Genomic DNA, 12,412 nt, shown 5'->3' with positions numbered 1-12,412 from the left:
CTCTGTCTATTCTGCAGCAGCATGGAATAAGTACATGCCTGTAGAAGTTACTGGGGAAAGAAGCTATTTCCCAGTTGCAGTTGTGTTAAGATGTTTCATTTTTTTTTTTTCTTTCTTCCTCTGTAAGGCTAAATGCACAAATCTTCAGATGGCAAATTTATTTCTTGTCATGAAAAACACATCAAGTGAAATGAATTTAATTTACTTTAGACAATTTTTTTGAAAAAAAAAGGAGGTTGAAAGATGATCTTGTGCAAGTATTTCTAGTTGTTAACAAGTAACACAAATTTTTGCAAATAGCTAATATGAATCAACTTTTTAATAGCAATGAATCACTGTTACTCAGTTTTTCAATTGTAAGCAGCCTTGCAAAGGCATGTTTGCATCTGTGTTGTCTAAATTTAAATACAGCATATAATTGCTGAGTGGTGCCAGGACTGAATAAAGAAAAAAGTAGGTTAATTGGATTCTTACTTTTAGGGAATAATACTTTTCTGAAAGGATGGGTTTGCTTGATTTGCTGATTATAGCCACAAAAATGCAGTAGCCCTGGGTGAAACCACCGTGACTGCCTGCCGTGTAAAACCAGGAAGATATTAAAATTAATTACTTTACTGCTATGAATGATCTTAAATGGGATAAACCCTACTGGTAGATCCTCAAGTGGATTAAATTGGCATGGTTCTGCAGATGCACTGATTTATACCACCTGAAAATTTGAACCCAATGTACATAAGCCAAATATTTTTAGCAATAATTTGCAAATAAATCAAGAAACAGTTTTTGGCAAGCACTGATACCGTGTTAAGGCAAAATTGTAAAAGCTAAGTGTCCCTAGGAGTCTACAGCAAAATTCCCACTAATTTAAATATAGCTAAGGCTCTGTCTTCACATCCTAAAGTAACCTAATATAAAGCATGTGAAACTGAAGGCTAGTCTAATATTTGTAGGACGATCCAAGCCACCTGTATCTCTTAGTTTGGGCTGGACATTATATCATCATAATAATAATAATTCTTCCCATTAGATTTCTAGTTCTTTTTTAAAGCCAAAGCATTTTTCTGAGTTTACTTGCGGTTATGATCCTTCTCAGAAACTGGTTATTCTGAGATAATGAAATTGAACTCAATAAGGAGTATAGAGAATGTCACATATTGTGGAAACAAAAGAGTTTTTTATTTTTTCACAGAGTTTTCAAACACTTGTATTTTGACCTTTTGTTCTCGTCTGTGTTATACAGTAAAAAGGAAGCTCTGTGATGAACTAACATATTCTGTAAAGTCTTGAACAGTTTTTTCCATATTTTGGATTACTGGTGTGTTAAAGAGGCATTCTGTTTTCTACACAAGCTGATCAAGAACATTTAAAAGGCTTTAGCATGAAGGCTAGTTAAGCTAAACATACAACATGATAAAATTAGTCGTAGGTGCCCCTGTATTTTTCTAAAATCAGTGAGTCAAATTCAGCCAACCTTAAGAATTATCAGTTCCTGAAACTGTAATTTTTCAAGCTGAGTCTATAAGTGATTATATTTCAAGCATTATATGTATTCCATAGTTTTTTATAATTAGTAAAACATTTTTAGGCACATATCTGCAGTAGGTGTATATTTATTTATAGATTGTCTCAATTTATTCCTATAATAATAAATCAAATATATTATAAAACATATGCAAACATAGAAATTGAAAAAGGAATAAAGCTGAAATTACCACTATTTAATTTTTTAAATTCCATCTGTTAGTAGCACAAACAATATTTTATTTCTGCACTCCAGTTGATTGTCATGTAACTCCTGTGGGGTACATGCACCCTGCCTTGAATACAGTGGATAAGCTTTGTGTTCATAAAGCTAGTCTTGCCTCTGCTTTAAGCAAGAAAAGGATTTGGTATGTAGGAGAGCAAGACATGATAGCATACTAAGACAGAGCCAGACTACTCAGATAATCTGTCTCCTGGGCAAATCTTTTTCTTATTTAAAAAGTATGCATTGAAAGCAAGAAGTCTGTGTTTTAGGCTCTGCTGTGTGTGAGGGCTAGATAAACTTTGGATAGTACTTTGTATGATTTAAGATTTTTTTCTATTGCTACCTGACTTGGGAATTTTTCTGTTTTTCCTGCAATATGATTTTCATTACCCAGACCTGAAATTTGTAAAGTAAATGGAAAAAATTTTAAAGTGTTGTGGGAAATGTAATTTTGCTCACATAATATTTTTAATTAGATGTACTATTATTTTTTGGGCAGAAAAAAAGCTAACAAAAGCAAACAAATGAGTAAATGGCACACAAGTTTCAGTGAGGGACACAGTGTCAAGCTGGATTTTCAGACTTTACTGGGTTGCTATGGTCTTGTTGATTTAAGTCAGACCACTAATTTTGTTTACGTTTTATTTTGGTTTGTTTAAGTTTCTCCTTTAACACAATGTGGGGTTTTTTGAAGTTCCTAGAGTTGTGATACTTCCTTTCATACAAAAGAATAATTTGAGAGGGGAAAGTATAGTTTGGAAATGACAGTGCCTCTAACAGTAATCCATCTACTGACTTGGGTCAACATGAAGATGTAGTAAATCAATCTACTAAAAGTTCTTGATAGTCTCCCTTTTTTATTTTCTCTAAATAGCATAGATCTTCACTGTTGAATATTTTGTTTTCCTGAGATGCAGATCTCAGTTTATCTTGCTGGAATTCAGTAGAATACATCTATTGCATTCAAGTTACTGTAGGTTTTTACTGGTGATGAAAGATCAGCATTTCAATCCTATTTCTGTCCTTCACTTCAGCTGATTATCATGACAATTTTTGATTCTAGACCATTCCTCATAAAAAGTTGAGTATTTCAGGGTTTTGATAGCACTGAGTTAAGAAGCATCTGAAAATTTTTATTGTCCAGGGTTTATTCGTTGGCACAAATTAGTTTTGCACAGCCTTTGTGAGAGAGATTTTGAATTCTCTGTGCCCCCTTTTCCTCACAACCCAAATCCAAAACTCAGTGCTTTCCATCCAGGGCCTGAGCTCTGCTAATCACTGTGGTGGTACTCTGATGGTCTACAGTTTAAGTCAAACTTAGAACTTTATTACTCAATTGAAATGTTTTGACAAAGGTCCCTTATATAGTTAATCAACTTACTTAATAACAGAACAAAAAAATCCCTTAAAACTCTTCCTTAAATATGAACTGCAGGCTGTTTTCTAATTTCATAGCCTGTTACTTCCTCAGCCCTTGTTTTGAGCTATGGGTGTTCTTAAGCTTAGTTTAACCTTGGTATTCAAGCAGTTAATATTTTCTCCTGCAAATCATGCATGAGAGCAGTTTAACTCATCTGTTTATTTAATTTTTATGTTACTTAAGAGAAGCAAAATATTCTAACTGCCCAATTTTCTTCCTATTGTAATGGCATTATTTACTGTGTTTCTGATGGGATAATCCTGCACTGACCCTGAACAGTTTATGTTTTGTGGAGCAAAACTCATGATTTAAGGTATGGGGGAATTATGTGTGGATAAGTACAGTTTACTTTTGGTTGTTGGCAGTGTATCTTTTTCCAAAGTTAAAGGGAAATAGTCGGAAGCACTCAAACCACGATGATGCAACTCCCACAGCCAAACAGCCATCATATGAAGTGTCTCACTTCAAAGGCATCTTAAAAGAAAAGGAAAGTGATAGAGGCTTAACTGCTTTTCCTTTTGAGGTTCATTCTATCATGCAGTGGTTCCACTTTTGACCATGACTGCATCAGATTTCATAAGGTGCCAGAGAATTTCTCAGCTAAAATACTGAGGTACCACCACTGTCCTACCTCATCTGGCTTAGTCTGTTTCCACATAGTGTTTCATTTCCTCAGTGTAGTCTGGAACCAAGTAAAAAAGTAGAAAATAATCTTACCTTATTTCACATTCTTAAACATTTGAATGACTAAAGCTTTCATTTTTTGAAAGGCATCAGATAAGGCATAATCCGAATTTTACACACATGCCTGCCTCCCCATGAGCTTCAAATTGTTAGGTCAATTGGCATGTAATTGTCTCCACTGAGCTGTGATTTTAAAGGATTATATTTTTATGATGTAACCAGCTTTCTGGGTGCATGAGCTAATACTCAAAATACTCCTTTCTGCCATCAAATCTTAAAGCTCTGAGAAGTCAACCAACCATTTGAAGTTGCTGGCTGTTTTGACTGAGCCTGTAACCATTGCCCTGAGCTCTGTGCTGTTCTGTTTACCAAGAAATATTGGCAAAAAGGCTCTGTATGGAGCAGAACTACCTAACAAAATTACTATGACCAGGAAATGTTGGTTAAAATCTGGTGTGAAGCTTCACAGCAGTGATGGCAGAGCTGAGCAGCTGCTTGGCAGGTTGATGAACAGACCTGCCTGGGGCATGGTGGGGTCTGCAGGGAGGACATGGGCTTCAACAGTGAGGTACAATCCCAGAGCTGGAGGTTCATGACAGAAACAGAGTGAAGCCCCATAATCCAGAAGGAAACAGCTAGTGACAGTTGTATGCCAATTAGACACCCACAGGTGTGGGCCCATATAGGGTGCAGCCGAGAGCCATGAGAGGGCTGGCCAGAAGAGCTTCCCAAGTCACTTCAGACATTTACCAGCAGTCCTGGTCAACTGGAGGAGTCCCAGAATTACCAGAAGGTAATTGGCAAATATAACACCCGTCCACAAGAAGGGTGGAAGGATGATCTGGGTAACTGAAGGCCTGTCAGCCTGACCTTGGTGCTGGGGAAAGTCACGGAGCAGATCATCATGAGTGCCATCACACAGCATGTGCAGGGGATCAGCCCAGCCAGTGGGGGGTTAACGAAGGCAGGTCCTGCTGAGCAACCTAACCTCCTCCTATGGCAGCTGACTTGCTTAGAAGATGAGGGAAAAGCTGTGGTTGTTGAATATCTAGACATCAGTAAAGGCTTTCACACCATCCTCCACAGCAGTCTGCTGGACAGATTGAGGCTTTTTTTTTTTTTTGTTTGAACAGATGCACTTTTCACTGGGTTAAACACTGGCTGGATGGGAGGGCCAGGGAAGTGGTAGAGGATGGAACTAAATGCAATTGATGGCCAGTCAGTAATGGTATTCCCCAAGACTCAGTATTGGTCTTGTTTTATATCTTTTATCAATGGTTTGCATGAGGGGATTTTTAGTGTCCTTCAGTCAGTTCACAGATAACACCATATTAGATGGAAGTAATTTTCTGCTGGAGGATAGGAAGGCTCTGCAGAGAGATCTTGACAGGCTGAGCAATGGGCTGAGGATAACTGCATGAGGTTCAATAAAGCAAAGTGCTGGGGACTGCGTTTGAATTGCCACAATCCCGTGCATCGATACAGGCTTGGGGAAAAGTGCCTTGAGAACTGCTTAGGAGAAAGTGATTTGGAGTTACTGGCTTACAGCTGGCCAGCTGTGTGTCCACGTGGCCAAGAAGGCCTATGACATCTTGGCCTGCATCAAGAGCAGTGTGTCCAGCAGGACTAGAGAAGTGATTTTCTCCAGTTCAGCACTGGTGACACCACACCTTAAGTGTTCTGCTCAGTTCTGGGCTCCTCCCAGCAAGGAAGACAGTGAGGGTTTTGGAGGGTGTCCAGAGAAGGGCAGTGAAGCTGGTAAAGGGTCTGGAGCACAAGTCTTATGTGGAGCAGCTGAGGGAGCCTGGAGATAAGGAGGCTCAGAGGGGAGCTCACTGCTCTCTAAAACTACCTGAAAGGAGGATGTAGCCATCTGGGGACCAGTCTCTCTTGTCATGTCTCAAGCGAGAGGATGAGAGGAAATGGCCTTAAATTGTGCCTGGAGAGGGTCAGGTTAGATATTAGAAAAAAATTGCACTGAAACAGTTGTATTGGAATAAGTTGTCCATAAGATGTCCAGGGATGTGATGAAGTCACTGTCTCTTGAAGTGTTCGAGGAGTGTCTGGATATGACACTTGGGGTTTTGATTTATGGGTGATTTAGGTTGGTGCCAGGTTGGTGGTTGGACTAGATTACTTTAAAGGTCTATTCCAACCCTGGTGGTTCTGTGATTCTGTGCAGAGGAGTGCTGGAGGGCCAGGAGCACTCCTTGTCAGTACTGTAGTGCTGGGGCAGTAGGGGGAATGGCTGCTTCCCCTCCCAAAGCATTTGTTTTGTTCTAGTGTGTGCAGTGGTGCCCTGGGGAGGGGGAGGCAGTAATCCTCACCACTGCATTGCTCTGTGGGTCAGGCAAGTGCTGAGGCCACTGCTATGGCTTCAGAGCAGCTGATCATCCAAAGAGGACTCAGTATCTTAAATCCTCAATAGTTTCCTTGGGCTTTTGAATTTAATAACTTCAATATTATTACCCCATTGTCTGGCTACATGAGCAGATTTTAGTCTCCCAGTGGGAAGTTTTTCTCCAGAGGGAGGACATCTTGCAAGTTATTTTGCAAGGCTCTGCAGATCACATTTATTTCCTGCACACCCTCTTCTGTTCATCTCATCCTGATTTAATTAAGCAATGATTTGGCCACAGTTCTTCATACTGGTTTAATTTTGCCTCAATTTTTAATAATTTCTTATCAAAATGAATCTTCACACAAATCTGCAGTAGAAATAATATCTGAAAAAAATAATCTCAAGCACATAACCCAAGAGCTGCCTAATGTGCAAATTTGCCTATAAAAATTACGGTGAAGGACATTTTTGTTACTAGTAAAATGCCAGTGAAAGACACAGCTGTTTCACAGCTAACAAAAGAGAAAAGCTTGCTAATTGAAGGTGATGCTACTGGCTCAGCAATAGCATTTCATTCATTGGTCTTGTTCATATCAACCTATAATTTTATGTTTATTTTAAAGGACTAATAAACACTGACTTAATTTGCTTCACAGCATTTAGCTATGCCAAAGAATATAAATTCTGTTTCTCACCTCACTTGTTGCTGTCCTCCTTTTCCAAACAAACCCATGTTTAAGGACAGCAGTCTTGCCTGCTGTGCTGTTCTGTGCCATTGGGTCTTGCTGTCAGGGGAGTAGTGGAACACCTCCAGGAGAACATACTCAGAAGGGAGAATGTTCTCCTGGATCTGGCTGGTTTCCCAGGAGGTTGTCTCACACCAGCTGTACAGTTAAATCCATAATATTATATTTACTCTGTTTCTGTATTTTTTCCTAATAGTAGAGAGACAAAGAAGGAAATGAATTCACGTGAAAATATTTCAGTGCAGAGATTAACCTAATCAAGAAATCCAAAAGAATGTGCAAAACAGTACATTTAAAACATCTTTGTTTCTTTTAACAAAGTCTCTGCAGAAAGTATATCTGAGTATTAAGAAAATCAGGATCCTTTAAAGACAGTCTAAAGTTTACAGTGAAAATACCATCAGACTCTTTTAAAACAGCTCCAAATACATGACTGTAGATACTGGGGTAGTATCTGTGCCCACTATAAAATCCTACAATAAGCAGAGTGAAACTTTGATCACATTGGAACCTAAAAGGAATTAAAGAATTTGCCTCATTCAACAAACTTTGATGCTGTATTCTTAAAACTACAAGCTTCAAGAAATGCTTTTAAAAAATCTTGAAATAATCTCTGGTATAGTGAAGACATAGGAGAAGTATCTTATAATAGCATGGAGTAACTGGATTGTAGCTCTTGGGTAAGCAGTAGAAAAAAAAGCAACAAAAGAGGGGAAGATTGATATAGAATAACTTCAGTGTTTTCTGCCAGAATGCCTGCAATCATTATCATGTTGCAATCTAAAAGCTTTCAAGAAAACCTCATATTAACTGAATGGAAGAGGTGAAAACCTTTTAGTGTGCCAAGGCTGTAATCATAATGAAAAATGACACCTGAATTTTATCATGACAGTGAGTGGGAGTCACATAATAAGACTATTTCCTCAAAGGCACATGGTATGGGTCTTCTCCTTTATAATCTGATAGAGTAAATTGAATAAAAACATGCCATGGACTTGTAACACTGTTCCCTAAAAACTGGATATCTTGTTTTCTTGTGTTTTCATCCTTGGATACAAGTTCTCCTTGATTATGTGGCAGAAACAACTCTCATGTTTAATCTCTAGGCAGGGAAAAATAAATATTTTCATTTCAGATTGAATGTATATCTGCAGTTATGTTTTCGAGAGGGAGCAGCAGTGGTTAGGCATTTATTCTTTGTGTTTAGTCACTTGGAGAAGTGTTCCAGTTTTCAAATAAAATGAGCACTTCAATAACTGTGAGTTCAGTGGGATTTTCAATTCGCAGCAATTTTGAAAATATCTGGTTCTTACAATAAATCACCCTAGAAATGTGTTTTTCATCAAACAGTGACTTTCTGAAATGTGGACTTGTGAGGTTGGGGCTTGTGAAAAGTTAAGCCAGTGCAAAACTTTGCACTTTCTAACATTTTGAATAACTTAATGTGTAATACAGTAATAACATCAGTCATTACTCAGCTGAATAATGACTGAAAGTGTCAAGCAGTAAGCCTAATTTACTTGTCAAGGAAAATGAACAAGATGTAGTCAAAATTGTTGACACTGATCTCACATCAGGAGTATATTTTTCTGAAGAAAATATTTTTGTGTTAGCCTGCAAAAGGCTTTTTGTGTAACTCCCTGCAAAAGGGAAAAAATTTCCTCCTTAAAGGCTTTCAGTTGAGGAGGCCTAGAGATTGTATTCAAACAAGGAATAACATCACATGTTTAAAACCTCTGTGATAGTCTTGTGTGCACTACCATGCAGTATATTTAGCCTGCTGCAAAAAAGAATTACTTATGTTAACTTCTTTTGAGAAAAAGGCTGTCTCTGATAATCAGAGAGTCCATTCAATGCTCCCATTTTCTAAATACCAGCATAGCTTATCTGAGACCAGTGGAAACGATCACCAGTGCAAGAGGCAAGGTCAGCATTGCACATCTAATTGAGGCTGACTTTATTTTACAAAGTAAAGTATGATTATTGATCATAGTTTCTGACTGAGGTTTAAAGGTAATGCCAGGTTTTGTCCTCCTAATCATATGGGATCAAAGACATGCTGTTTCTTGATAAGGAAGTGCTGCAACCTTGGTGCAGCCACAGATTGAGGATGTCATACCTGCTGTTGTTAATATATGGAGAACCTGCAACCAGAGCTTGGAAAGACTCTGTGCTTAGTATTGTTAAATGTTTGCATCACAGCAGTTTATAGTTGTGCAGACTGGGATCCCAGCTTGCTGGGCACTGTGCAAGTACAGAATAACAAGATGATGCCTGGAAAATTCGCAGTCTAGCTGATTGCAAAGCCACTTGGACAATGGGTGGATAGATGCCATCAAGTGGAGAGGCAGTGAAAGTTCCTGCCAATTCCTCAAAGTGCTTCAGTCTGCCAGCATGTGTCACCTTCATTTCACACTGACTGAGCCTAAGCCAGCTGGCTCTCCTCCAGATCCTTCTCCACATCAGGTGTTTAGACTGCAGGGAATGCATTTTTCTGGGCCCAGTGAAGAGAGCTAGAATAAATACTCTTGTTCACAGGGATGAAACTATCTGTGATTTTCAAATAGATGGTGTTATTCCTTGGTTAAGTACAGCTTATAGGCCTCCACAACTGAGAGCCCTCAAGAAAGAAACTAAACGACCCCATACAAACATCTGGGAATTCTTTCAAAGGATTCAGAATGCTTCACAAGGTTCAGAAATTTGCTTCTCTGTAGCTCAGCAGGAGTGCTACTGTTCATAGATTCCTGATGTTAGCGTATGGCAAAAATCCATGAATAATTTTGGGAAATAAATTAGTCACAAAATCTGCCCTTTACTTTTGTGAAGTTCTTGAATTTGCTTTACTATCTAGAAATGTTTTCTGGTAAAGCCTTTTTCTCTGTAAGTCATCCACAAGCAACTCATTGTAAATATTCCTGAAGTACAATTCATGACCTGCTGAACCCTGATCCTGCAAACACTTACTCACATTCTTCTTGTGATTAGTTAAATTAAAATCAAAGAAACTTTTACATGTGGTTGTAAAGTTAAGTGCAGGCTTAGGTGTCTGTAGGACGAAGGTTTAGGTTGTTCCATAACCCGTGATATTCTATGTGCTATGTAGTCTCTGATTGTTACATGAGACACAGACAGCCAGAACCAGTGCAAAGTCAAGGGTTTTCAGTACCAGGGTATTACTCCTATTCCCTAACTGGAGAGTTAGAGAATGTGTCCTTATGAGTCTGAGGTTTGGGTTCTTTGAGTACATAATCCAGATTTGCTGGTAGCAATCCAATTTGAAATTAGCTTTGGAATACAGTTCAATGCAAAGCAAAGGTCACTGAATCAAATTAATTTAAGAAGCAGAATGAATATTCATCAGCTTTTTTTATGGCTTCTTAATCACTGCAGACCCTTCTGTGCTGTGAACTTTATAATGGGGGAAAGCACTGATAAGTGAATTCCTAGGCTTTGTAGCCAGCCACAGTTATAATGGAAAATGTCTACAAGAGCTGAGCAGCAGATTTGTTTGCAGAAAATGAACCCAGAGTTTGAAAAATTCACCTGTCTCACTGAAGAGAAAAGCAGAATCTAGGAATAGCTGTTGACTAGCATATTCAGCTACAGAGTTAGCTAGTAGTTTTAGCAGTAGTTAGCTATATTATTTTGTCTATTATGCATCTGGTGGGGAAAAGAATAGACAGCTATGGATAAATATGGATTTAATTCATAAATTGCATTTGGCATTTGGCTCTATAATGTCATTTGCTATTATTGCTGTGTCTCTTATATTTTCATCAAGCAGAAAGGCATCATAAGTAACCCCACTAGTTGTGCACCTATGTGTGCATCTAAATATAGTTATCAGTGACTAAACAGAGTTACTCTCTCATGTATGCTGGAAACATCCATATTGTAATTTCAGTTCAGAGAAGTAATGTTTAAATGGTCACAAAACAATATCTCTGAACCACGGAAAATAAAAGATTACTGTTTTTTCATTAGGATATTTAGCACGTATTTCTATCCTTGGAAATTTTTCAGTATATCTGGTATTTGTCCTTTAGGTTTTGAATGCAGAAAGTTAGTTTGGAGTTATTTAGAGAAGGGTTTTATTAGTTAGAATTTTTGTCTCTCTCTGAGATCTTTATAGCTGAATTCACACTATCGAAGAAAGAGCTGGAAGGATGTAAAAATATTCCTAATAAAATGTTCTTAAAATTCTCAGAAATATTTATACAAGAGAGTTTTGGATTCTTTTTTCCCAAAGCAACATGTACTTGTGCAAGGTTTAGGAGGGTGCATTGAGTACAGTGATTTCTACTGGTGCTTTTTGGGGTTATGTGTGCTAGTAATTTCATCACACAGGAATAATGTGTTTCTGATTTATGTAGACTAAAATATTTATGTGATAGCTAACATAGCCCTAAATTTAAGTCTGTATTTATACTAAAATTCACATTTACAGACAGAGATGCTCTTATATCTCTCAACTCACAGTCCTAGGAAAGGATCATTAACAGGTTCTAGTTACAACTGTATTCCACATATATTCTCAATAGTTTTCTCATGTTTTGAAATGAACCAAAGCCATTCTGCGAGCTGTGTCCTATCTCTGCTGTTTGTAATGAATTGTTGTGATGCACCTTAGAGAAAGAAATCACAGTTTTACTTAAGCTCACTGAAGCTGACTGTACTATGCAAATATAAGAACAGTGATTTTGTTTTGAAAAATTTAAAATTAATTGTGTCACTGTATTAAGAACAAGAAAAAGTAAATATATATTTTACCAATATTTTCAATAGCTGGTATCATCCAGATTATTATATACATAACTTCTTGAAAGTAAGTTTGTAATTGTATGCTTGGCAGCTCTAAACAAGAATTTTATTTTATTTTATCTATGAAACTGTTGTTCAAATTCTGCTTTTAATTCATTGCTTTGAATTGAAAATAGTCTCACTGTAATGAGTTCTGTTAGGGTGTAAAATGATATAAAGGAAACCAATAACTAGGACAGGATACCTACAAAGAGCTCACTAAAGATAACTCTGATATTAATGTTTTTCTTGCCTTTTATTTCACAGAAGGAAAGAGCAAATTAGAATCAGTAGCAAGTGTCATTAGGAGGTTTCAAGGAGTGTCAGTATTTCAATCCAGGTATCTCTGGGGAGGGATACTGGGAACTGGAGGGAGGATGTCACATCCTCTTCTCTCCAGATGTTTGAGTGGAGATTCTTACTTCTGCCCCAGCTCTCCTACTCTGGAGCCAGGCAGTTCAAACTCCAGACTCTGGTGGGGCTGCAAGACATGAGGCTGGGCTGACACCCTCTGTGTGCACCACTGTGCAGAGATGAGTTGAGGTTCTCAGCTCCTTGCAGACATGGCAGAGGCCAAGCCTGCACAGGCATGAGTCCAGGCTGGGGCTGAGATGTGATGAACGAGCTCTTTTTGTATTTCCCTGTCAGTGGGACTTAGCAGGGGTTTTGAA

The 12,412-nt window shown here is 38.1% G+C and overlaps 1 protein-coding gene across 4 annotated transcripts in view; it reads left to right on the top strand.

Moving 5' to 3' along the window:
- The window catches only part of SMOC2 (SPARC related modular calcium binding 2), a 131,339-nt gene that overhangs the window by 99,191 nt on the left and 19,736 nt on the right, over positions 1-12,412 (top strand). The window lies entirely within an intron of this gene.

Source organism: Oenanthe melanoleuca, chromosome 3, assembly GCF_029582105.1.
Source record: "Oenanthe melanoleuca isolate GR-GAL-2019-014 chromosome 3, OMel1.0, whole genome shotgun sequence".
NCBI lineage: Eukaryota > Metazoa > Chordata > Aves > Passeriformes > Muscicapidae > Oenanthe > Oenanthe melanoleuca.
The sequence above is the reverse complement of the archived record's forward strand: the minus strand, read 5'-3'. Positions and strand labels throughout refer to the sequence as shown.